The sequence below is a fragment of the Protomyctophum parallelum genome, assembly GCF_964188405.1.
Source record: "Protomyctophum parallelum genome assembly, chromosome: 15".
In the NCBI taxonomy this organism is placed as follows: domain Eukaryota; kingdom Metazoa; phylum Chordata; class Actinopteri; order Myctophiformes; family Myctophidae; genus Protomyctophum; species Protomyctophum parallelum.
Genome location: NC_139710.1, coordinates 10,047,148 through 10,074,317, shown reverse-complemented (window position 1 = coordinate 10,074,317; position 27,170 = coordinate 10,047,148). Strand labels below are relative to the sequence as shown.

The 27,170-nt window shown below is 41.6% G+C and overlaps 1 protein-coding gene across 1 annotated transcript in view; it reads right to left on the bottom strand.

Annotated features, from left to right (window-relative positions):
* coro1ca (coronin, actin binding protein, 1Ca) overlaps positions 1-24,070 on the bottom strand; it is a 55,556-nt gene extending 31,486 nt beyond the window's left edge. The window contains exon 1 of the mRNA XM_083784779.1: positions 23,936-24,070. The gene's annotated coding sequence lies outside the window, so the exon portion shown is untranslated. The remainder of the gene's footprint in view (positions 1-23,935) is intronic.
* Between the last annotated feature and the right edge of the window lie 3,100 nt (positions 24,071-27,170).

The window sequence follows — 27,170 nt, the reverse complement described above, 5'->3', positions numbered from 1 at the left end:
TTGTCTTGCTTGAGAGACTGTTAATAGGGATACATTTGGCAAAATAGCAGATCTTACAAGCTCACAAAAAAAACTTGTCACAATGCAACACTTTGTGAACTTGTAGATTGGCTAGTTTTGGTGAAAAGATATGGTGTAGAGAGGGGAAAAAGGAGGGGGAACCCGGTCGACAAAGCATATAGCAGGTTATAACTAAATGTAAGGAGTACCAGTAATGTGTTTTCAGTACCGTTTTAAAGGAGAATTCCATGCTAGAAGGCTTTACCATTTTTGTAGTTGTTACGTCCCCACCAAAGAGGTCCAGGTGTTATTTTGTGCAAAAGCGCATTATTGGCCATTTCCCCTACCATAAGCCCTCAATGAATTGAATGGGGCATTGGGGTGTTGTGCTAATTAGCTTATTTCCATCGCTCAAAAATAAATGTTTTGTGTAATGTGTATATATTCTCTCTTCATAATTTAAATAGTTTCCCAAGCGGCACACTTTACTACTTATTTCGATGGAAATAAGCGAATTAGCACAAAAAGTGCTTATATTAGGGGAAATAGCCAATAATGCACTTTTGCACAAAATAACACCTGGACCTCTTTGGTGGGGACGTAACAACTACAAATAAAGGTAAAAAAGCCTTCTAGCATGGAATTCTCCTTTAAGAGTTTTAAGCAAATGATGATTATAGGCATAATCACTATTATTTTGGCCAGGTAATCAATTTGTGACATTAAATGTTCCTATCATACCCATGCATCAAAGACCCTCTGTCCATTGCAGACCAATGCCACTGGAGAGAAAGGCTAATTAGTTCAAAGGTAATTAATAATACGTCCTCTTGGTTGCACAGCATACAATTGGAAGGCCTACTCAGTACTCACCCATTGCCACTGCTTAGAGAACCTCTCACCAAGCCACTCACCTTTGTTCACAGTACTCATGTTTGGTTTTCATGTAAACACAACCACGGAAAAGTTTGATCTTTCTTAATCAAAGTATAGTCTCTAAGGAAAGAAAACACTCAATAAGGACATTTTTATGTTAAGGGCTGAGCAACCTGAGGTCTGTTTACCTACTGTCCACCAGTAACTATAGATAATATACCAAAGGTAGCTGGGCTACAGTGGAAGTTGCATGTGAACCCACAACTAAATCAACAATCCTGCCCTCTGCGTCAAAGGCCAACTGACACCAAGTCAAAAACCTCCAAAATTTTCTCACTTGACCTTTTCAACTCCTAATTTATCTTACATTAGCCTTGTCCTTTGGTCCTATATCCAGCAATATAATAATTGTTGCCATTAGCCAACATTTTACTATTGAATACTATTACAGAGACCAGCAGTCCTTATTCTGTAGATCTAACACGAGAGATGAAACTCAAGCACTGCCTACTACTACAGTAGTAGAAGCTGTGCAAGGATAACAGTTAGCCTAGAGTGGAGAGACTCACTGGGTCTCAAATCACGTGCTTGAACAACATGTTTAGAAATGTCATGGCAGTTTGGCTATCTTAAAGGAAGATTTTCACCACACATTTTTTAATTATTCACATTTTTCCCAGGATTTCCCTGTGTAGGAAAGGCGCGCACACACCCCTCTCAGTCAGCTTAGTTACATCCATCACATACTAGCCTTGTTTTTTCACATTTTTTATCCCACTATTTTGTAACCCAGTTTTTCACCCGGTGCCAATTGCCTAAACTGTAATCCTGGGCACTACTCTCCCTCTGCCAACCCGGAGAGCCCCTCATGCTTTCTGCTCACTCCATGAGGAGTGAGCAGGCCACTTCAGGATACCAAGGGTATGGGACGCGGAGGAGAGAACACTGCCATTATTTTATATCCCTGATTGCATTGCAACCAGATTTCAGTAAAAGTATTTAAATTAAAAAATATATTAAACACGTATATTTCCACTCATTAAGTCAAAGCAATAAGCATGCATAGACCTATATGACATGGAAATCTAACAATTCATCTTCCTAAAAACAAAATCATAATTTCACGAATAATTTAAAGTGTTCTGCTTCCGATAACAAAATATAGTATTTGCCACATAAATTCTAGATGTCACAAGCCATGGCATTAATATTAAACTGATTGTCTGACAGGCACGTGGTTCTATGACAGGCTAAAGAAGGGTCACTTCAAGTGTTCAATTAGCACTAGCTGCTACTGGGTTTGCTGATGGGACTATCATGCTCTCTTGGCTGGAGTATAGTGTTCTCTCAAAGGGAGGAGTAAAGGGAAATTAAGGACTACACAACAATAGACTTGTGTAGACAATGTGTACAACCTTGACTGGTAATCTGGCCAAAGAAATCAAAGTAATGATCCTCTTATTTAACCTATTAAAACCGGGTAATTTTAGATTTTAGCGTTTGCTATAAAAAAATAGCAGATATACAAGCTCACAGAGCATCACTTTGTGCCGTGCTGCAAGCTTGTACTGTACATATACTCATTTTGAAAGTTTTAGAAAAATCTTGAAAGTGTACTGATTTAGAAGGCATTTATAGAATCGGCCTCAGGTCTTAAAAGGTTAAGTGCTATTTAATTAGGCCTACAACAGGGCGGGTCCTATATCTGAAACCACAAGTACCTTTAACAAATATTTTACAAGAGAAAATGGTTCACTGAAATGACACTGGGTGTGTACTGTGCAGATTGGTCTACTACAGGCAGTGCACTGTGATGTCTGGAATCTCAGATGACCAGGTGTCCTGGCTTGCTCAAGACCTGACCCAACCAGTGAACCTCAGGCAAGCACCTTGCTGCTCTCCAAACCATGTGTCTCAGACTGTCTCCCTTTGAAAAGCCTACTTTTCTTTTGTCCCGCTTTCACACCTTTTCACTTATTTTCACACTTGTACAGTATTTGTACTTTTTCCACTTCCCAACTTGCAAGACAGTGCTTTTAGTAGTAATTACTAGGCATGTAACGATATATCGTATATCGATATAAATCGATATTAATCCTGACGATTATCCTCGTGAATCCCGCCGACATTTAACATTTTTTTAGGGGGGCTAGTAAATCATGTGTGTGTGATATGAAATGTACTATTTAAAATGAGACAGACTCCATGCAGTCACTTTCAGTAGTAGAAGCCTGCAGAGGGGAGCTGTGTGTGTCTGTGCCCAGGTGAGTCGTTGATGTTAATACATACATCCAGGAAGGAAATTATGTTTCTGCACTGTCAAATAGGTCTACACCTATCCTAAGATGCCATCAAAGAAAGCTTTTTTTTTTTTTACATGTTAACTCGAGCTAGGTTCTAAACAAGAAAGCATGTTTACAGTTGTTGCACAGAAATTAAGTAATTACATGCCTAGTAAATACCACCAAAAGAAGCTCCTTGTGCTCTACTTTTCATTATTGGTATATTACTGCTGCAGAATCATTATGAAGAGGAAAGGATTATTAGGTCTGTAATTTATGTTTGCGACAAATACAGCCGCTCATCGACGCAAACACCACCGGTGGATTCCATCATTTTGAAGTCACAGACATGCTCACAAATGTTACAAGGTATGCTTGTTCAAAAACACTGGCAAATTACCACGCTGTCCCCTGTCATTCATGCTCTTCTAGTTCTCTTGTGAGTGAACAGAACACGATATGTCTCAAAATAAAAATGTATGACCCGAGTAATCGCAGCAACACTAGAGCGACATATTGTTAGTAAAAGGAGCGAAAATTAGAACATGACAAAATAACATCAATGGCTTAGTTTCATTTGTGGAAGATTCACCTCACTGAGGTTGAACAGGAAAATGCATTTGGGTTGGTCAGTGTCAAGCCGTGACTCACTCATGCCTCGGACTCGAGTCGACTATGCTAATGGTTCTGCCAAGTTGCGAAGAGGTCTCCAGGCCATGTTTACTAACTCAGAGCTGCTGCTTAGCAACATCAGGAAAATATCAGCACAGGAATGTAAAAAAGAAACATAACGTGTTATGGTCAAAACTAAAAAGGCATGGCCATTAAAAAAAAAGAAACACTGTCAGCAACACAAATTATGCCTTGTAAGGTTAGAGTATCAGAAGGCAAGTAGTTGTCGAAGTCCTTTAAATAAATACAGGGAAAATAATGGAAAACTGAAATGCATGACATCAAACACAAGAAATCACTAAGGAGTCTGGAACAACCGTTATCTAAACCAGTGTTTCTAAAATTGGTGTACGTGTGTGTGCTCCCCTCTGGTTACACAGACTTACGGGGGTACGCAAGATAAAGTGGAAAATGGAATACACAACTTGCTGAACTGTAAAGTGTTAAACCAAATTAAGTAGCACATCCGCTATTGAATTTAATGCAGTACTTATTTGTCCCTATATTATTTTGAACATATTTACCACAAAACAGTTAAAACTGAGTATAACTGAAATGTTATAGCCACATTTTAAAATAAATATGCTGAGGAAGAACTAATTGCAAATCTTTCACTCACCATTTTTCTTCTTCTTTGTAATACTGTATAATACATTTTTCACAAATTAGGTTTTCATTCATTCATAGCATCACATGACAGGCAGCTATGGCTTTCTCTTGCAGAGTTCTGAACAAAATATTGTAGTTGGGTAATGGGGGTACTGAAGCCAACAAAGATTGTAAACTACTGATCTCAACAACCTGAATATAATTGCTTGTCCAATATCAACCCCATGCCCTGCCAGTAAAAATGTGACGTTAAGTCATGAATATGTACAACAGAGAGGAACTGAGAACAGCACAAGACTTTTGCATTGAGGAAAGAACAGGCATCCACACAAACAAGTTTTATTGGTCACCCTGGGAGGATTCTTAGTACTGGCTAATGAAAACTGTCTTGTTACCATAATGTCTACAGTCTGGATAGGAATGCTATTGCCTGTTCATTTGCAATAAAATTGTAAGTGAGGGTATTGTCTTTGTGCACTGTTCTTAACACAACATTATCACAATAGTTTAGCTAGTCTCAACAAAACAATCTATATTCTTGAGGTCAAATGGGCCTGCACAAGGTTTACCAGGCAGTCACACCAAACACAGCACTACACAAAATAGAAGAGGATATGTTACTTATCATTATCATATGTTATAATGCTATAAAAGCCAAGCCAACCACTGACAGAAGAACAAACCTGGGCCAATTCTGTTAGTTCTGTTACATTATGGTTTATGGCTATGCAAGAACTGGATTGAAGAATAAATAGCAATGCAGAGACTGAGGAATAATCAGTGACGAACTACAAACCTATATATTATAAACATTTTTGTAGAGAGTAAAGTATAAACAGAAATTATTAGAAGTCCAAGAGTGCAGGTAGGCTATTTCGAGAAATAGCGATAACTTTGAGGGACATAGACAATATGATATTAAATATTAAAACAGTTTAAGAGCCATAAACGACAAGACGTTTTATTGCCAATTATGGACCGGATGCCACGGGCGACAAGACGTGCTCCCTTTTTTTCATATTTAGAAAATTCCTCTAATCTGGTGTACAGGTGATGACATGCACATTACATGCATAGAATTACAATTTCTTTCTTTTTTTATATAATGGGCGAATTGGCAACCAAAGCCTAAACTGGTGACCACCAGGTGGCGCTGAAAGAGTTTAAAAGCAGTTTTAAAATGCATGTTATTTGCACTTTAATGCTCCCAAAACTATGTATTCATTCAGTGGTAATAACACGCGCCAAAAGCCGTAGAGGCGGAAACGTGTTTTTATCGCTGAATAAATAAACAGAAACTATGACAATTCTCACCCCGAACGAAGACTATTCAAACTAAACTATACTATATATACACTATACAAGATGATCATTCAAGAGTGTCAATGGCTTGACACATCATTAAGATCAATGGCTTGATCATCAAAAGTATGTGCCTTCTGCCTAGAGACAGATCAAATCATACTGGATGCTACTTAAATGTTTGTTTTATGTACGTTTATTTGTATGGCAACCAGGCAAAACATACCTGGCTTTAGTCAGACTGATAACGTGTATTCACTTTCGCTTCATCCCCGGTCTGGACTTCGTCCCGTAAGTGCCTTGACAGACAGACTCATCTAGCCAATTGGCATAACACGCTGACAGTGCTAGCGCTAGTGCTTGAAAGATACCGAGCTAAAAAACAAGGTCCGTTGGACCGTTTAGTTTCTACTTTCTACATAAACATGAGCAAGCTATAGTCAGATATACATGTCTGAGTCTATATCTGAAATAACTGCACTTAGAGCTGTTTTTATCGTTTCTGCGGAAACTTAAACTTGTTGCGTCGGACAGCAGTTGAAAGGCAGTCACTGATTGGCCCCGATCATTTTCTGATTTCTCATATAGGCATACTTTCTGCCTATGGGCCAAAGTCCAGACTCATACCGGGGAGGTGGTGTCAGTGAATCCACATGTGTCTGGCCAAAGCCAGGCTAGCAAAACATAATCTTACATTGAAGATCAAGAACCCCATCAAGGAGGATTTTGGGAAAATGACCCAATAAGATAGATTAAAGCAGTGGTTCCCAACTTCTCAAACTTTTCAGGTCAAAAGTAGGGAAGAGAGATTCGACGTTTGCCCGGGACCCAAACTAGTGAAAATATCAGATCTACAAGTGCACAACGCGTGCACGCCACGTTGCTAACTTGTAGATCGGCTATTTTCAGTTTGAGTGGTGCAAACCAGTCCTATAGTCCGAGCATGGAAATAGCATATTTTCACCACCAAGTATCACTGTTGTTTACTACTTCTTAATTATATATTTTTTAATTTATGGGATTTCTTAGAAAAATGTATACAAACAATATTCTTTTGAAATATGACATATGACAAATTGGGATTTGTTCTATGACCCACAAATGGGTCATGACTCGAGTGACCCACTGTTTGTGAAACAGTGAATTAGAGGCATTATATACACATTTATAGAGGGAGGTAGAGCTTTTACAACTATAGAAGGATACATATTAAGTGACTTGGGTGGGGTGTGCTGCTGATTGTGCAACAGACAGTGAAGCTTGGCCAGTGGGTGTCATTCTGCCTGACAATGCTCGCCAGGAGGAGGAAGCTTCTGCCATTACTTCACCGTTGGTGGATCTTCACCATTGGTACCGTTTAGAACTAGACCCAAATATCAATATTTGGTATATCACTAGGGGGATGTGTAGTGTTTAACTGAAAACATTTTATATGACTTATTGCAACTGCAGGTCGCATTTACTATGAAAACCCGTCAGTCAGTCAATCCGTCACCCCACGCCTCCATATATGGTCAAGCTTCGTGACATCACGTCTACTCGTCGAGTCACCCACGTCTCCATTATGGTCACGCATTGTGACATCACGTCTCCATATATGATCACGCATGTCAACCTGACATCATCAAACCCTTTACACTCACGCTATATATGGCCATGAACCCTGCCCAAGGCCATTAACCCTGGCCATACCCGTTTTTCATTGTGCATTTTTTGGTCAAAGTTGATCCCATGCCCAACACTTGCACAGCAGTCTGCCTGGTCACCCAAGCAGATGCATGCACACGCCGGTCTCAAGCATCAGACACCTCTTACCACACCTCAGCAGAAGTTCTTTAACTCCTGCTTCTCAACTGTGCCATATTAAGAAGCTCTGTTGTTTCAGCAAGACGCTTACTTCAGGCGTCTTACTGGTATATAAAATCAAGTCATCAAGTATTCACTATTACTAGTATTTACTAGGGGTGGACCGATGCATCGGCCGACAATCTGTAGGGGCCTATGTTTGCCTTGTTAACTGCCATCGGTGCATCGGTAAAAAAACTTGACTTTGACCGATGGCAGTAGCCGATGTTCTGCTCTGCAGCCAAATCCGGTAATACACCCTTGTACGGAGATGAATAGAGCGGCTGCATATCGCTCAGTGCACTGAGTCTGAGTCCAGTGATATTTAGCATATTAACAGCCCGGGCTACCATTTGGAAAAATACGGTATACAAACATCGGCATCGGTGACTATCGGCCAAGAATTTCCACATCGGTGCACCCCTAGTATTTACTAAACTATTAGTAATATCTGAGCTAGAGGCCATGCTGAAACCGTATATCCTGAAAATACTGGTCTAAAGTAACCAAACACAATTGTCCCTGTAAACTACTAACAATGACTGTCAACTTTAAGAAACTAAGATATGTAACTGTAATACTGTATATTTCATGACAAAACCATTTGTGGATAATAACTTATCAGAACGTTCCCTATATCAGCAGTGGGTGTGGAGTCTCTGACCCTTCCTTGTTGTTATCTAATTAATTTAATTGAAAATTACACATAACAAAGAACGCTGCCACTGAGAAAAAAGCAAGCACAATGAAGTCCTGTGTTCAACTTGGAAGTACAGTGATTTATAAAATACTAAACTCAGGCCCAGGCCGTGGCGTAACGGTCTGGGCACAAGACTGGTAATCCAGTCGCAGTGTGCCGCGGGTTCGACTCCCGAGCCCGACACGGCCTTTACTGCATGTCATCCCCCCATCTCTCTCCCGTTTCCTGTCAGCCTACTGTCTGTCCCTTCAAAAATCAATAAAAAGGCGTAAGCCGCAAAAAATAAATAAATACTAAACTCAATATTACCTTTTCCATATCGAGCATTATTAAAGCAGTACTGTAGTTCACCCAAAATAATTACTCATTTTCTATCAATTACACTCCCCATGAAGCCTTCATGCATTCATGATTATTATTATTTATTTATTTTTGTCGCATACCTAGGCCAATAATTTGATGAGTCCCCTACTCCTCCGATGATGTGATCACCACATTATTGGCTCAGAAATGCAACAAAAACTAAAAAGAAACTCCATTAATTCAAGGCTTCATGGGGAGTGTAATTGATAGAAAAATAAGTACATTTTGGGGAGATCTACTCCATTAAAGTATTGAATCGAAGTTCACAACACATTTATTCGCCCAGCATATGCATGCAGCAAAGTCATGGAGAGGGCGTTGCAATAATAAGGAAATGCCACCACGCTGCGAGTCAGACAGGCACTGGGCAGACACATCCTCGGGGCAAGCAGTGACAGTGGCCACACTAATCTGGGTCACTGGAGCTTTCTCAGGCAGAAAGGCCTCAAAGACCCACTGGTCAGATCAATGGAAAGCAAGCCAACAGAGGAGTCCATACACGCCCATTTTCATGGCCAACAGGGATGCCACGTGCCAGGCTTGTTGACGCATGAGGCCATTGGCTGCTTGGCGCTCGCTCACCTAGCAGTTCGCTCAGGTGCACTTCACGAGCCTCCAGTGATATTGAACTCTTGTCATTGTAATGGTGATCATTCAAGAGGTGTCCAGGCTGAGGGAGTGAGGGGATCATCATCAGAAGTAAAACAAACACCGGGGCACGGTGGCACAGTTGGTAGTGCTGTCGCCTCACAGCTAGAAGGTCCTGGGTTCGATTCCCGCTCGGGGCGCTGTGGGTGCTGGCGGCGTGTTTCCTCCTCCTGTCATCAGTGCCCATACCCGAAGGCGGGGTTGGCGAAAGGGCCTTTCTGTGTGGAGTTTGCATGTTCTCCCCGTGTCCCCTAGGGTAGGTACCCTCACAAAAACATGCAGTAATCCTGGTCTCTAAACCCTGATGGAGGGGAAAGGAACTGGTTGGAATAACGTGTTCCTTCCACGTGCTACGTCCAACCAGGGAAACTCCCCCCTGTCAGGTGTAAAGGAGCAACTTGGACACTCAAGCATGAAGGAAGCATGAGTCAAGTCCGTTGCTCTCCCCAGGTTGGCGGAGGGTGTGTAGAGCCCAGGATCACATTAGATGATTGACACAGGAGTGGAAAATGGGTTACAAAATCGTGGAATAAAAAATATATTTAAAAAAAGAAAGAAGTAAAACAAAATGGTAACACTTACGCTGTGCATACCTTACCATCACATGGCTATAACGTGTTAACTTATAAACATACATTTATATGTTTTCATTATGATCTGCTTATAATTGTACATTATAATTGTATTTCTCTGCAAGAACATAACAATAATATTGTTAAATGGAACAGTCAGGAATTAGGATGTGAACTTTATGGTAAATGGTCATCATACACACCAAGCTCCTTAGCTGGGAATGATGTTTAAGTAAAACACTTTGAGTTGACCAATGACCACTCAATTTTATTCCACCCCTCAAATCTAATCTGAATGTAAAACATCACTGTTGATTATTGTCTCCACCAGGCCGAAGGCATGGGGAGAGAGTATGTTTTGAACAGCTAATCTCCGGCAACGTTAACCCGATCGATGCCAAATTTCAAGAACGGCCTGTTATAGCGCCACCAGGAGGCAGACTTTTGAAAAACTTTTTTTTTATATTACTCCTCCAGATTCTGCCCAAAAATCCCACAAATCCTTAGACACTATCTCTATAGTCATGTGTTCAAGATGGATTTGTCCGATATTTTATATTTCATCCTAATTGGCAAACATTGGTTTTCAAAGTTTGAAACAAAAAGCCTCAAATCATGAACGCAGCGTGCAATTTACGTGAATTTTTTTTCTAGTTAATAGTGTACAGCATATTGCTTTACTTATGACTTATTACTGACTAAAGTGTTTTGTTTGGTTATTGCATAGTGAACATTCAGAGTCAGTTATAATAACACCATAACAGTGATTATTATTAGGAATTTAGGATGATCAGATGAGAAAAAACAATTATGAAGTATTATAATACAAGACTGTATATGTCATAATTAATTGCTTCATAATTTACATAAAGAATATTTATGAGTGCTTGTAACTATAATTATACAGTGTTAGAACTTATAAGCAGATTATAATAATACATAATATAGACATGGATTGCATAGCAAGTGTTACCACTATGTTATTATACAACTATATCACTATGCTGGAATTCGGCCGAGTGTTTCGGTGCACTGTCGAGACAAATTGTCCAGCGCTGAGACTAAAGTCGTCAGAAAGATATAGGCTACCACAATGGCATGAACGTTTGTCCATATAGCGCGGCCCCAGTTCATGCACACGTTCAGCCCCCACATGCACCCCCCCAGGCTATGGTTTTTTCCCTGAAGGAAACCCAGCTATGTTTTAAATTATAATGAGGAATTATCAGCAATTTTTGTGATTGCATAGTTAAGTCACGAGGGGTAGAATTTTTCTACGGGTCACTATGACACCCGTGACCGGTAGAAAAGTGCTCCTCCTCGTGCCTCGTCTGTGTATGCACAAAATGTAGATGTCTGCTGCAATTGTTGTTTACAGGGACATTTCTAAAGTTTTCTAACATTGTTTCAACACAAAATTTGTTGTTCATTTACAAGGTATGCGTCCCGTGGATGATGATTTGATCATTTTGAATGCATCCTTTCTTAACACCCTGAGCGCACAGGACGGAGTTCTCCACCTTTGGCCGCGCAAAATATTACTTTGGTCTCCGGTTTCCGACAGACTATTAAATATGCGCAACCCAGATGATTTTATTGGCATTTGGTGGTCAAAATCCGACCAAGTCCCTCAGACCAAAAAGGTCTTTATATATGGATATATATGCAGCCCAACAAAACGTAGCCTACACCTGCCCAAAGCCAAAGTTTTTCAAGTTGTTTAACAATGTACTCGACTTAGGCTACTATGAGAGAGAAAAGTCGGGCTTCTCCGTCCCGGAGAGCACGACGGGTGGATTGACAGTTGACGTTACTGTGTACTGGTTTGTCTTTGTCTGGCTGATTTGAATGAAAACAACGGTGTGCAATTATACTTTATATACGAATCCCGACAGTGTTGACCACCTCAACGAGGTGAAAGCAAACTAGCAAAGCTCAAATCAAATGAATATAAGAAGGTTTAAAGCAACCATGACAACTCTCCTGTGTATCCCATTCCCCACATGTGGATAAAGAAGAGGGCAAAGTAGGAGCTGTTTGCATGCATTGAGTGTCGTGCCTTAATATTCCATTCAGCCAAGACCGGTATCTGCTTCTGCTAAAACTCTTAAGAGATGAGACTTTTTTCCCCCTCTCACCCTCTACTGCAGCACGCAGCCTATAGAGAACCTCACTCTCTGTCTGTCTGTCCACATGCATGTCTGCCTGGCTGAGTCGGGTCTCTCGGAATGTCACAGATTTATTTTGGATTTCAGAAAAAAAAATTTGGACCCTTGAAGAGCTCTACTGTGTAGTGTGTGTGAGCTAGCTAGCTAATGTTAGCTAATGTTTTTTGTCTTTTAACCTGTAGCACTAGCTAGCTATACTCGGGCAAATATTTAAGTTATTAAAAAAGAAGCCTATCCATCATTGCCGTAGGGGAAAAAGATAATAAAATAAATTCCCTACCGACTCAGCCCAAAAAATGCCAACCGGAGACCAATCTATTATTTTGCTTGGCCTTATCAATTAGTAACGCCCAGCACTCAAGACGGAGATTGATCAAAAGGACTGAGATTATTTATATCAAAACCGATCGCATCGCTCCACAGGCTGGGAGAGTCTGTTGCGCAACACTCAATGTTATTTTCCGGTGGGACGTCATCGAAAATGTTCCCCCCCATTTTAGCCGACGAGATCGAAAATCTTAAAACGTGAATAACTCTTGATCTAAATCATTCCGTCCAATTCTAAGAAAAGATTATGTGTTAGACGGCCCACCGCGGTCCCGTCGCTAGTCGCGTTAGAATTAAATCATACCTCCCGTCGCCTCGAGTGTTTTGGCTACTTCAGCTACATCCGGGATAAAATCCGGTCCGTCGCTAAATGTGCTCCGCTGCTATAAATCGCTGGGCGCTCTGATTTAACCCATTCTGACCTGAGATCAGATTCATAACGAGGTTTCCACTGGACACACACTGGTCTGATTAACCCATTCTGACCTGAGATCAGATTCTAAAAATGTCAGTCGTTCTTCGATTTTTTTCAAAAATAGCAGACCTACAAGCTCGTATCGCGCCACTCGGTGGCGCGATATGAGCTTGTAGATCTGCTATTTTTCAATAGCTAAAGCATAACATGATGCTGACACCAAAATGGGTGCCCGTTCAGAATGGGTTAATGGTAGGGATGCACCGATCCGATACTCGTATCGGAGATCGGCGCCGATCCAGGCTAAAATTCTAGATCGGGTATCGGATCGTGGCCAATCCATTATCCGATCCGATCCGATAATTATGTGTAATTACAGTATGAAAACAACTCTACCTCCTCTGTGACACAGCAGTGTAGTATTGACAGTATAACATGTGGAATGCAGCCAGGCTAGCCTGCGCACACATTAACCTGGTCTAATTGTTGCACAGTTATTTAATAAATAATTCAGTGCATTTATATCTGTGTTTGTTACATTTTGTTTTACAAAGTTGGGAAAGTAATGTTTAAGTCAAGCCTTGATGTTGCCTTACACAAAATAATGATTCCAGACTCCACACAGTGAGGCATACAGCTTATTAGGTTATTACGTTTCTTTGTGGGGGGTATCGGATCGGTACTCTGTATCGGCAGATACTGGACCCACATGTATCGAAATCGGTATCGAATGCCAAAAAGCCGGATCGGTGCATCCCTAGTTAATGGATTACATAACCCTGGGCGTTCGGGGTGTTAATAATGTGTCAGAGACAGGCGATGTGCAGCATTTCAACATCACTGAGCCTCAAGACCTTGCTGTTGATGTTGTCAAGTGATGTAAAAATCACAGTGATATGGCGTGGTTTGTGAGCACAGGCTTAACATCCTACTCTGCAATCCACATCTCACTCCATACAGACATTAGATATCTACAGCTCAGAAAAAGTCGGTAAGTTTACTGTTGTGTCTTTCAGTAGTTAGTCTAGCTAAAACTTGAACATACAGGCCAAGATATCTTGTTCCATCATGTCATCCGATATTACCAGGTCACACTTATCTCAGAAGCAGCTATATTATTGCAACCCTGCCCCGTGCCATGTGTGCAATATACATTAAACAATCTCACAACATAATCAATAAGGCTGCCCTGAGGGATTGGGCAATGGGCACAATATGTGAAGTGATAATGGAAGGAGGAATTGAGGTCACACAGGGAGTAAGATCTTGCAGCCTTGACTTAGGCACACAGGGAGTAAGATCTTGCAGCCTTTTCTTCTCAACTCTATCATAACTAATCAGGGAGCCTTTTCTTCTCAACTCTAAACATAATAATTAATCAGGGAGGCAAACGGCTACCTACTGTTCTATTTAAACCAAGACCAAGGGGAATTGTTGTGCCTTGACTGAAAAGCAGGAAGAGAGCTGTGGGGATGGGGAGAGAGAGATGGCTCATATCTGCCAGCATGCATTATTTTATTGCCTCAATTTGCCTGTGCTGTTGAGATGGTGTCTCAACACAACAGTGATGGGTGACTGATCTAGCCTTTGGGCCATCAGTGATTCAAGTATCAAGTACTCATACATTAACATTTGGTCATAATGATGATCATTGCGTAAGTACACCAACGTCATAGCTAATACCCAATCTTAAATTGTCTAATGTCTCTGAAAGGACTAAATCATTATTTGTACAATCTCTAGGTCAAAATAATTCTTATTGTATAGTAATACTCATCCAGTCCATCCACCTTAAGCACACACATTATTCACAACCCATGATTCCATGTGAGTCTGTGAGACATATTACATTAAAATAAATAGCATTATTTACTACCTAACTTAGCCTATGTTACAGTTTGTTTGGCTAAAGAAGAAAATACATTTTTATATAATTTTAGGTCTAGAGTAGACTCTAGAATATAATTCCATACTTATTTAATAATAATAGACAAGAAACGCATGTGTAAGTGAAAATATAGCATATAAAGTGACTCTTAGATATTATAAATGTCCTGGAGAGACATGTATGTATAATCTCAATTTAAGATACAGCCAGTACAGTTCACAAAGTATGTGTATGCTACTGCAATGTATTAGGGCAGGCTATATGAATCTGTGTGTGTTTTACAGCAGTGCATAAAGTAGTCTCAAACATATAAACATCTGAGGATTCCAGCACCCTTTTTGGTGACTTGTCTTAAGCAATGGACGTTGTCCCTGCCATACATGGTGACGTTCATGCATTCTAATTAAGCCTTTGGCCATCCCGTTCTGTCAATGGCTATTTGTACTCGAACTGGTTTGTCATTGAGAGGACTGCAACAGAGATACTACTGCCACACCCTGAGAATGAGCCACAGGGCTGACAGTAAAATACAATAGCAATGAGGAAATAGGCCTACATTCACAAACACAAGTAGCTACAACTGACCCAAGTAGCGACAACTGACCTAAGCCACATTCACATTTGAACACTGGAAAAAGACTGGGGAACTAGAAAAAGTGCCCTTTTGGGCACATGTCTCCACCAGGAGGATAGGAGTGTGTGTGTGTGATGTTTGGCAAAATGTTTAGGAGCAATATAAACGTGTGTGTGTGTGTGTGTGTGTGTGTGTGTGTCTCGCGGATTGGCCTGTTGTAGCGCCACCATGAGGCTGATTTGAAAACGGTCAAGTGGCAGAGCATGTGTACCGATTTGCGTGAAATTTGGATAAAGTCTGAAGGAGTAATATTAGAAAATGTGTCGGCCTCCTGGTGGTGCTATAAAGAGCAGATGTGAAAAATTCCAGGCAAAGGTTTTTCCTTGGCCTCTAGGAAGTTGGCATACAAAACTATCCACAGATCCGTGCAGTTGGAGGTAAAAACACTTTTCGGCCAGTTATAGCGCCACCATGAGGCTGAGTTGAAAATGTTCATGTGGCATTTCTTCCTCGGACTAGTGGGAATGTGCGTGCACAATTTCACGGAAACCGGTGTTCATGATTTACAGCATTTTGTTTGAAACTGAGCACTCCTGCGAACTTTGGAAGCCAATCTTAGCCAATCAGGATGGAGTCTGAGAAATCTGAAAGACCCGTTTCGTTGAATGGCTCTAGAGAGACTGTGTACCAATTTGCGTGATGTTTGGACAAATTCTGTAGGTGTACGGTCCAAAAACTTGTTTTGCATGAAGCGGCCTCCTGGTGGCGCTGTAACAGGCCGTTCTGGAAATGTTGGGGCAGAGGTTCATCATTGGCATCCAGGGAGTGTGTGTGCAAAATTTGGCATCGACCGGGTTAACGGTGCCGGAGATTAGCTGTTCACAGACAGACACACACACGGCACACAGACACACACACGGACGGACGGAATGCAAAACATACTCTCTCCCCATGCCTTCGGCCTGGTGGAGACAATCAGATCGGGACAATGTCCGGCGGCATGCAGATGTATTCACACATTAATCCATCTACTGCCACCTGGCAACCGAGCCGGTTGTAATGTAGCCTCGGAAAACCAGACGCATCCTTGAATTCAAGGAGATTTAGTTTGTCGTGAGCCAATAATTTGATGACCGGAGTCTCCTACAGAGTCTCCTACTGACCGATGACCCGGCTTAGGAATGTGACAAAAACTAAAAAATCTCCATGAATTCAAGGCTTCATGGGGTGTAATTGATAGTCATTTTTCTGGGTGAACTATTTCTTTAAAGTAAATACTCATAAGGTGATGGCCGGGGTCTGGGTACTAGACGCACACATTAGCTACTCCCACATGAATTATATAACAAATGATTTAACTGGTTTTCAGTTCTCTCTCTCCAAACACACGGGAGGAGTGAGGCTCCACCCTTCAACAATAGAAACGTCATCAATACGTCAGGACAATCACCGCATCCATTCACAGAAGAGAGCGGATATTACCCAGACTTAAATCAAGGCCAGGGTCCTGCCTGCATAAATTCTGTTGCATGTCCAATCCTACTGATCTGGAATGTTGCATTCATAAAAAATGTCTGAAAGTGGCTCTACTGATCAATCTGAAAATCTAGATGAGTAGCTAGTCTTCTGAAGTGCAAAGCTCCAACATCCAGGTACAGAGATTGCAACTACTAACCTGCCTACACAGCATGGATTCAAATACTCATATTACATCCTTGTGTGACTGAATGATATGGGCTTATTCTGGGTATGGGATCCAATCTAAGGTGAACAAAGTCAGTTCAAATTGTCCAAGTGTGTATCTGTTCTGTATACTTATGGGCAATATTTCAATTATTCAGGCATTATTAGGCATTATTCAAAAACTGCTATCAAAATGATCAAAAACAGTCAATAAATATAAAAAGTTTGATACCGCCTAAATCAGAATCTGAAGAGATCATCTAAATGCAAAATAAGCAATGCAGGCTTTTTATATAAAACATATGCAACTAACTTCATTTTTACCGTTACTTCTGAGAAAGCTGGTGTTACAATGTGTAGCTCAAAGCATTTTCTTTAGCTAGCTACTTTATCATAATAGGATGAGTTTTCCCACAAATGGTACCAGTCCACCCTGAAGCTGTTGGCAGAGAGTATGACCGTCATGACCAGAAATTAAGACCTCACATTGCAGCAAGCAGAGTGACATGCAGACACTTTGCAGTTAACTTTGGGGACATTTGCCACATCCTTGTGATTTCTCATTTTTGTGTAGCACAGTTATTGTAATATTCAACTAGGAGGACCAGGCCTGTAAAGGAGATCAGATTGACAGATTCAGTGATGCAAATAGCCTGCATCCTGCATCCTTATACTCACTAATTTGATAAAGGACGCAATCAAGTCACCATCCGAGGGTCCTGGGATGCAATACTGTAATCTGTAAGTAGGACTCAATACTCATACAATGTCCCTATAGGGGGAGTCCCCCTATAGGGACATTGTATGAGTATTGAGACCCAGGGGTGGTGTTTTAGATGGGTCCCCCTGGGGGACCCATCTAAAACACCACCCCTGGGTCTCGGGATTGAAAGCATATTTACATCACTGCAGATTTTATTAAACACATGGGGAGCAGAAAGCTAGTTGTTACACACAGCACAAAATATTTTACTACATAGAGTAGACATTAGACCACAGTCTGCTGCCCATAGTCTCCCATGGTTCTCACCCCCAATGCTGTCGCATCACTGCTCTACATACACTGGCAGCCTTTCGCCTTTTGTCACCAAGAACGCATGAGACGCCACCTAAATCCCCTTCCTGTATCCAAGTCCATGGACCACCATTGTGATCAGATTCCAGCTACATTCCAGCACTTTTAGCAACAATGAGTTAAGGTGCTGCTTTTTCACTTCTCTGTGCCCCAGAGCAACCATGTGGTCCATGCACTACTACTCTGTCATTGTGAAATACAACGGAAAGTATAGGAAACACAATGTTGTATGCAACAGAATGTATAATTTGGATGGGTGTCCCATGGAATTCTTCCAATACTTCATGGGACAAATAGCCACGAGCTACCTCATTATTAATCTCTCCACAACAGAGAGAACCATCCGCTATATCTGAGCCAGGGAGAGATACCAGACATTGACTAAAATCTCAATAGCTGAGTGTCAAATGATGAGATTGCACTTTCCAATATCGATAACAGGAACATTTAAAACACAAAGCTTAAAGCTCAAAGATCAGATGTTGACTGTCTCTCAAAAGGGAGGCTGCCATCTAAGCTGGTTCTTATCCAATAATCCAACTTAATTCCAAGTTTTGAAAGAGACTAGGCTTCTTGGGAAATCCTATAAAGCTTCTTAAACTTTTTAGAAGTGCTAATTTTTCACAAGTGAAATTGAAAGTGGGGGATCACTCACATCACAAATCTAATGATAATTCAACATCGCAACAGGAATGGAACTAAAGTAATAATAATAGCCTGACTAATAACATTAGTCAGCTAGAGTGCTAAAGACTTTAACTCTATCACTGTCAAAAATACTGTACTTCCATATATGACAGGCTGAGCCTGCTCTGTCCTCTTCCTGTTCAGCCAGTTTCCCCTCCCCCCAATGAATAGTCCTCCCGGCCACTGCCCCATTTCACCAGATGTTGTCATGTGGGTGTAAGAATGAATGGAAGAATTACTATTAGCCTGTGCAATCTGCTGGACGTTTTGTGTTACAAAGCATTATAACGCTCTGAAAGCAGGATGGGGAAAATAGAGAAAGGTACTTGAATTCCTTCTGAATAAATAATAATAATAATCCTCATTACCAATGCTTAACTAATTGTCTTAAAAAAGAAATGTCTATAGGGGGATCAAAAACGTATTACATGGACATTGGACAACAATCACAACTTTTATTAGCCATAACTGAAAGTGTAAGGTACGGTAAACGATACGAAGGGTGAGGCCAGTGTCTCGCAATAATCACAGTACTCTATGTGCTGCTGTGCTGATGTTGAGATTTATTTGAATTGAACTTACCATGTTTGTTCTGTAATGTGTGTGTGTGTGTGTGTGTGTGTGTGTGTGTGTGTGTGTGTGTGTGTGTGTGTGTACATGTGTTCCACAGTAACATTGACTGTTAGGGAGTGATGACTTATGAGTGTGATTAACCTTTGCATGTACTGCAGATTTCCACAGTCACTCACTAGGCGGGTACAAATGTCACACACTACTGTTCTGTGCAGATATCTTCCCACCTGCCCTCCTCACACATTATCAGAAAATAAATTATTACATTTGTAAAATCAAACAAAAACTGTCTTTACATTCTGAAATATTTCAAGAATAGTCCTACTTGAGAGTTAGTACTGATAACATCTGCTCTCTCACACAGACAGGACCTGACACAAACCGAGGAATGTCAAACATGTGAACAGAACGAGGTCTGGTAAAACATGAAATCTATTCTATGAAGTGCAAAATGCAATTATTCCATTCTCTGATCAGCCAAGCTTCCTAAAAGCAACGATTTTCAGTGACATGAACACTGAATTAAGAGAACTACAGCAACAACAAAAACAAGTAAAGAGTAAGACCCAGCAACTTCTTGAAAATGTCACACAAGTCTTGTATGGCTATGGTCAGAAGGCTACATGGGGGTCAGCATACATGTAGCTGCTTGCCGTGGAAGTGAAAGTCAGACTTCTAAACAATTTAATCTTAAAAGGACACTTCTCTCGTCTCCACGGCACATCACTGCCTTGTTCAGCTGGTTAAATAAAAAATGAAGTCTGCTCCTGAGTCCTAACCAACACTTCGTCACATCTCATGCTTAATTAGTGTGGTTGCCCAAAGGGCAACCAGACTCTAGTAACTGTAACACTTTACGTATTATTATTATTTCACAGGAGTAGTCTTTTGTTTGCCGCATTATACCTCCCACAGTTTTGACTGTACGCACTACTATTGCTTTTCTGCCCTTTTATTTATTAGTGTGGTTGCCCTGAGGGCAACCATACTATTGCTTTTGTGACCTTTTATTTTTCTTTATTATTATAGATAAACTTTATTTTGTCGTGTTATACCTCCCACAGTTTGTCGCACGCACTCGAGCCATATGTCAAAACGACGGGCTACATCGGGAATCGTGTGCGTGTATTTTGCTAAGACATTTGTTGGATAGTTTAATTGATATGAATTAATTAGTGCATTACATTTCCCCATAGACATGAATGGGAAAATGCAAAAACTCACTTTCAAGTATTTTTTCCTCTGAGACCGTATTAAGGGCTATACTTACAAGACTTGGAGGAGAGATTCATAATAATTACTAAAATTAATTACCTTAGAAATATATCGGTCGGCCTCATGGTGGCGCTATAACAGCCAACTTTACCTTTTGGGGTATAACTCTTGAACCATAGGTCGTAAAATCAAAAAAAAAATCCCTGGAGTCCTTGGGCCATGACGCATCTCCCCATATAGGCCACGCCCATTTGCGTCTAGATAGATTTCCTGCCATTTTGAATTTTGCTCAAAACACACTTTTTGATCCTCCTCCTACAGATTTTGTCCAAATCTCACAAAAATCGGTACACATGATCTCCGGACCTATCCGATTAAAACAGCAAAGTCAGAATTTAGATATTCTGTATCGTTCGGCCGTAATCGTCTTCCGAAGTTAGTGGGAGGGGCCTATTTTACAAAAAACGCCACAATTCACTTACGGAATGTCCGATCCATCCCAAATCTGAATCACATGTCGAGGGTGGCTTAATCAACGCAGAGCCAAAAGCGATTCCATTTTCGACGGGTGCGATGTAGGCAACCACACTTTGCAATTTCCCAGAATTGCCTCTTTCTAGTTTCCCTCTGTTTCCTGACCCACTTCCTCACTTCCTCTCTCAGAACAGACAGGGGACTTCTAAAGACCTTGTGCATTGCAACATAAAAGGGCCCTCAGAGGTTGATGTGCTTAAAGTGGACACTGGACATGACATAAACCCCTTCAGTCTATCAGCCAGCCTTCACCTGCTCTACATCTCCACAAGAATTACAACTAAAATCAACCAAGGAACTCCCAAAACCCCCAAGCCAAAATATGCAAGTACATTGAGTAAGATAGTTGTACAGAGTAGTAGTTTTAGTAGTTTACACTTTTGTTACACTAACCATGGCCATTACAACTCATACTGACTTGTTGTCATTATGTGACGTTTGTGAACACATCAGCCACAATGATGGAATAATGACAGTCAAAGGACGATTTGGTTCACCATAGATCACCATAGATTAGACACCATGCTCATCACCCAGCTCTACTATTGTCTCACCGGAGTATTTGCAAGCGTTTACACACCCTTCAGCCTTCACCAATCAATTTCAAAATGTTGTTCTCCCAGTATATGATAACTGTTGTTTCAAACTAGGCACAGTTCCACAGTAGAGCCAAGTAGGTAATTACACAGCAAATCTAACTCAACTTATTTATGCCACATGATTGGATTTATTCATCTGATGTAACGTAACGGTGCTGGGAGACTGGTGCAACGCACAGGTCCTGGACCTGGTGATAGCAGGAATGGACCTGGTGAGACGTAGGAGGGGCCCAGGCAGGAGTCAACCCACAGAGCCTAGTCCGTCCACGTGCCAGTTCCTCTCACACCCAGTTCCGGCAGAGTAGTTCCGGAGCATCGGATTGTGTGGCCCCGTCTTTCCCTAATGGGACTGATCGAGGGTAGCTACCAAGCCCCCAAAGAGGCTATCCAATGTTGAAGCACTCGGCCCTACTGGTTAGAGCGGGGACTGCAGGCGGACCCGTGGATTTATGGCGAGGAAACCCCATGCAGCTGGGGTTTAACATTGCGCGCTCGTTTGCACTTCCGCATTTGCCAACCAAAATGTGTTGCTCCGGTCCTCCCTCTATCCTTATATAACTATGGTAGCTACTGGGACGTAAAAGGTAGTTGCACACTGAACGCGTTTTTCGGGAAACCGATGGAGAAATGCTGCTAAAAACCCGAAAAACGTGCTCGGTGTGTGGGGACCTTAGAGTATATATGAATAGAGACGGCACCCGGATGAAACCCTGAGGAGAAATGGACATAGTGGCCGAATTTGGTATTGCAGCGTGGGCCCAAACACATGAATATGCTGGTCCGTTGACTATCATTGTGCACATTCACGATGACACGTGAACGCCGTTTCATACGTGAAGTCGTGAACGCGTGCAATGATAGTCAACGGCAGCGCGTTCATGTGTTTGGGGCAAATCCATCCCAGAATGCACTCTGTTCCTACCCGGAAGGAGGAGTGAAATCGCCTCATGCGCTTTAGAGCAACTTAATGCAAGTGGATGGGAGGAGAACTCGGGTGCCGTCTCTATTCATATATACTCTAAGGTTGGGACTTGATCACCCCCAGCTGGGTCACCTGAGTAAGATGTTGAGAGACCTGAAACTGACAATACGTCCCAAATGCATCCATGCAATGTATTTTTGTTTTTTTAACTGACCATCTTGATTGGCAACCAGGTGCAATAAAATAAAATAAATGTTTGACAGATTTGATAAATTGACTTGTTCAATAGGCTATTCCCTAGATGCACTTGCACGGTGCACCCTATAACAGATACATTAAGCTAACTGTTGTGGTATAGGGAGAGCTCTCATCCATTCCTTTACACATGTTCTTATCCAGTTTGTCCATCTCATGGTTCGGTAGAAATCTCTATCTAAAGCGGTATGATTTCAAGTTTCAACATAATGAATGAAACTAAGCTCTATATAAATTATAAGTACACGAGCACAGTTGAGTATAATACTTTCTGTATTCACTAAGCAACCCATCACGACGAGATTCTAGGTTATTGTTGTGACTATAGTGCATACTTTCTCACTAACACTTTTCCACGTGTTATGGCTAAACAAGCGGAATGTGAAAGACCATGACAGATACACAGGAACCATGCATGATGGCCCCAGTTGCAAGCATGTCTGTCAGTCCACACTCCACATCATTCCTCCTAGTCCTCAGTCACCCCGACCATGACCCCACATAGGCCATAGTATGTCATTTCATTAGTAGGTCACTTTTTAAAAGCAATATTATATTGTAGAGCTAATCTTAAAGCTGTGTATATTTTAAGCACACTTTCCAGCCAGCATTGTAAGGCCAGCCTGGCCAGTACCCAGTAGTATGTATTATGTTCTCGTGTCGTGGAGCCCACTATTCATTGCTGGAGGGGTTCACATTAATAGATCCCATTGCCACGGGCCTGGGTGCGGTTGCACTGCCTACACCTCCTGTCCTGTATCCCCGCCTCTATGGATCTATCGTTGATAAGTTATGCTTCCGTAAGCGTTAGCTACCCCACCCCACCCTGCACGAGCGACTCACTGGACACATAATGTAGAAGACTACCAAGGAAAACTTACTAACAACACAAGACGACACAGGTCAAAACACTGTCTGATTACTCTTGCTTTAGAAAGATGGATGAGCATTCTAGATGTGTAGGCTACCTAACCGTCGGCTAACGCTAGCTGCAAACCCAATTCACATTCTATGGACCAGTCCGGTTCGTTTAGCTAGCGCATGCACTTTCCTGTCTTGATGGCCACAGCAGATAAGCTCGCGGCAAAAACACCAATTCGGAAAGAAAGAAACCCCCCGCCAAATTAAGATAATATATGATTGAAACTTACCTTCCCGGGTGAAAATAAAAATATTCCTGAAAGACGAATGATCTAAAGAGAGAGCACAGCCCAACGTTTATCCAATTCCACCCTGCTGGAGCGCCGCTGCTGACAATTCGCTTGTGTGTCTCTCTTTCCTCACTGTCTGTCACTGCGCGGTGCAGTTTGCAACGCCCTCCCGTTAATCCCGCCTCTGTTCTGGCCACGGTGAGCAGCAGCCACGGCCACCAATCAACGAACAACAAACCACAATGCCTCTAGGGCTGCCTGCCGCTGTCTGCCCGTTGGACCGCTGCATCTTTCAGGTACCATGATGAGGTGAGCCCAGAGGAGTCCGCTGTCGTTACGTACAATGTTAGATTAGACCTGTGTCTCACTGTGAGACACAGGTCTAATCTAACGTTGTACGTAACGTCACGTGTGTGTGTGTGTGTGTGAGACTCTCTCTCTCTCACACACACACACACACACACACACACACACACACACACACACACACACACACACACACACACGTGTGTGTGTGTGTGTGTGTGTGTGTGTGTGTGTGTGTGTGTGTGTGTGTGTGTGTGCGCGCGCGCGCGCGCGTGCGTGTGCGTGCGTGTGAAGAATAATAGTTCACTTCACACTTATTAATAATGCATTTCAATTCAGTCTAAGAACAAAATGTACCACTTATTTATTATTTACAACACCACAAGATGGCACTATTTCAAATTTGGTGAAACTGTATTGCACCATGCAAAAAAGATAAAGGTAGTGTGGATTGTGGAATCCTCAGGTCCTGACATCCTGTTGTCTAGAAAGGAAGGCTAACTTCACTGGATCGCATTGCATTTTAATGATCATGGATGATTGACTAATGACAAAAAACTCCCATATCTGTTGGGTTGGGTGAAGTACAACACTGTGCACAGCAGCGAGATTTGTGAGCTGCTGTGACAGGAGAAGGATGTCAAATGGAATACAAGCACCTTAAGGAATTCAAACCATTGTGTGTGCACTGTTTATCAAAAGTATAAAGCTAACGTCTCCTATATGGATGTATATTGTATAACTATCTCTGACAGAAAATGCACAATCTTTTTATAGTTTCACAAGATGGTTTAAAGTGTTAATGTAACACAGCTCTGTTTACACCTTTATTTAATTCCTATTTATATCCAATATTTATTTGTAAATACAAATGTTTTATTTTGATTGTCTTGTTCCACTTCTGCTTTGGCAATGTAAACGTACTTTTTCTCATGCCAATAAAGCTCCTTTGAATTGAATTGAAAAAGTTATTAAACATTTCACCTTCTGCCTTGTTATTTGCAGTGCATTCAACATGCACCTTCTTACTTGACACTGTAATGAGGTTAGTAGACTATTTTAATTCCCTTACCTTTTCTCACAGATGGCTTTCTCTCAAGATCCTTTTCTGGGGATTTATGAGGCACGTCAAAAGTTGCCATCATCTCTGCAATCTTCACAGAGTGGCCTTGCTCTGAAGACCCATCGTGTTTGACCTCGATTGGCTTCGGCCTATCCTGCTGCTGCAGTTTTTCAAGAAGTAGAACGTTCTCCTTTATGAGATCTGAGAGAGGTCTAGACTTGTGAGAGTGTGGAGATTTGTCTCTCAGTTTAGGACCTTCACCTTTCTCCTTGTCAGACTGTTGATCAGGCTGCACTGCCATTTTATTCTCTGTCACATGTTGAGGCAAACTAGCATCTGCCACCAATGAAGTACTGTCACTGTCTTCAGTGTCTTGAATGGTGACCTTTATCTTGTTTATCTTCTCCCCAGACTGAGCATTCAGGGTCTCTGAGATATGTAATCTGTCATTACATGATAGAGTGGGGGGTATTTCAGTAATAGTGACCATCCGTTGTTTCTCATTGTTATGTAAACTGTGTGAATCTGTGGTGTGGTCATCATTTTCTCTGGAAGAAGACTGAGCATCTCTGATGCTGTCAGGTGCAATGGATGATGCAGGAGATGAGCATTCATCTGTGATAGTGACACTCACTTCACAGGGCCCACTTTCATCAGGAACAGTTGACTGTATGTTCTCTGGGGAAATGTTTTGGGATGCAACATTCAGTAAGATCTCCTCCTCCTGGAATGAGGCATATGAGTTGACATCCTGCTCAAAATGCTGGCAATCAGCATTTGAATGGGATTTTGTTTGTGATATCTCATGGGTCTCAGTTTCATCAGATGCCATGTTGTCAACCTTTCCAATCTGCTTTGTGCTACTGATGGCATTTTGGACATGATTCATGTCATGTGGGGACTCTGTTGTATCAATAGAGTTAAGAATAATCCCCTCAGTGTCACAAAATTGCAGAGGTATATTTAGGTCAGGCTGATTAATCTCCATAATATCATTGGTGATCTTCGCTGCATTTTCTGACTCCATACCGTGGGAATGTAGGCTTCGCTTAGCACTCATGTCCTCTGGGATAATAATGGCAATCTTGTGTTCTGTGTCAACAACTTTTATCTTTGAGAGATCTGGGGTTGCCTCATTTTTATTTCGTTTCAGTAGCTTCTCTAAAATTGAACTGGGTTCAATGGCCTTAACTGGCGTTGAGCTTGACCATGGTGGGTCGTTTTGGTTTTGATCAATTTCCAAAGATGTGTCTTCTTCAACGTTGTAGGTTTCATGAAATTCATCAGCTGATGGATGCTGGTTCTCTGATGTTGTAGACTCTGAGAAACGATCACAAGCATCTCTGCTGGTAGTGTTGTTCTTGTCATTCTGTGATGCTCTTGCCATGTGCAATGACACAAGCTCAGTTTGTTTACTAAGCAGTGGATTCATCTCATTAAAAAGTTTGCTCTCTTCAAATTTGGTATGAATGTTAACGTGTGAATGCTTTTCCCCTGCCATGTTATTTTTTACCCTCTCGCTTGGAGGACTGCAGTATAAAGTACCACTTATTGCTGATAAAGACTCTTTATCCTGAATGTTTTTCAAAGGAGGTTGGGGTTCAGCTACAGGCAGTTCCTTCATCTCACTCAAATGGCCCACTGTTTCACCACAGCGCTTACTATCTTTATCCTGTACTTCAACCATCAGAGTCTCCCTCTTGTTTTGTTGAACAGACATGACCAAGTCTCCTCCTAGTCTGTGGATTAGGTCATCATCAGCTCTGAAATGAGCTCCACCCTCACTGATCTTCATTATCGAGGCTTCCTCCTTGTTTTCAGTGGAGCTCGCATCCACTGAGGTAAAGCCCACAGTCCCCCCAATGG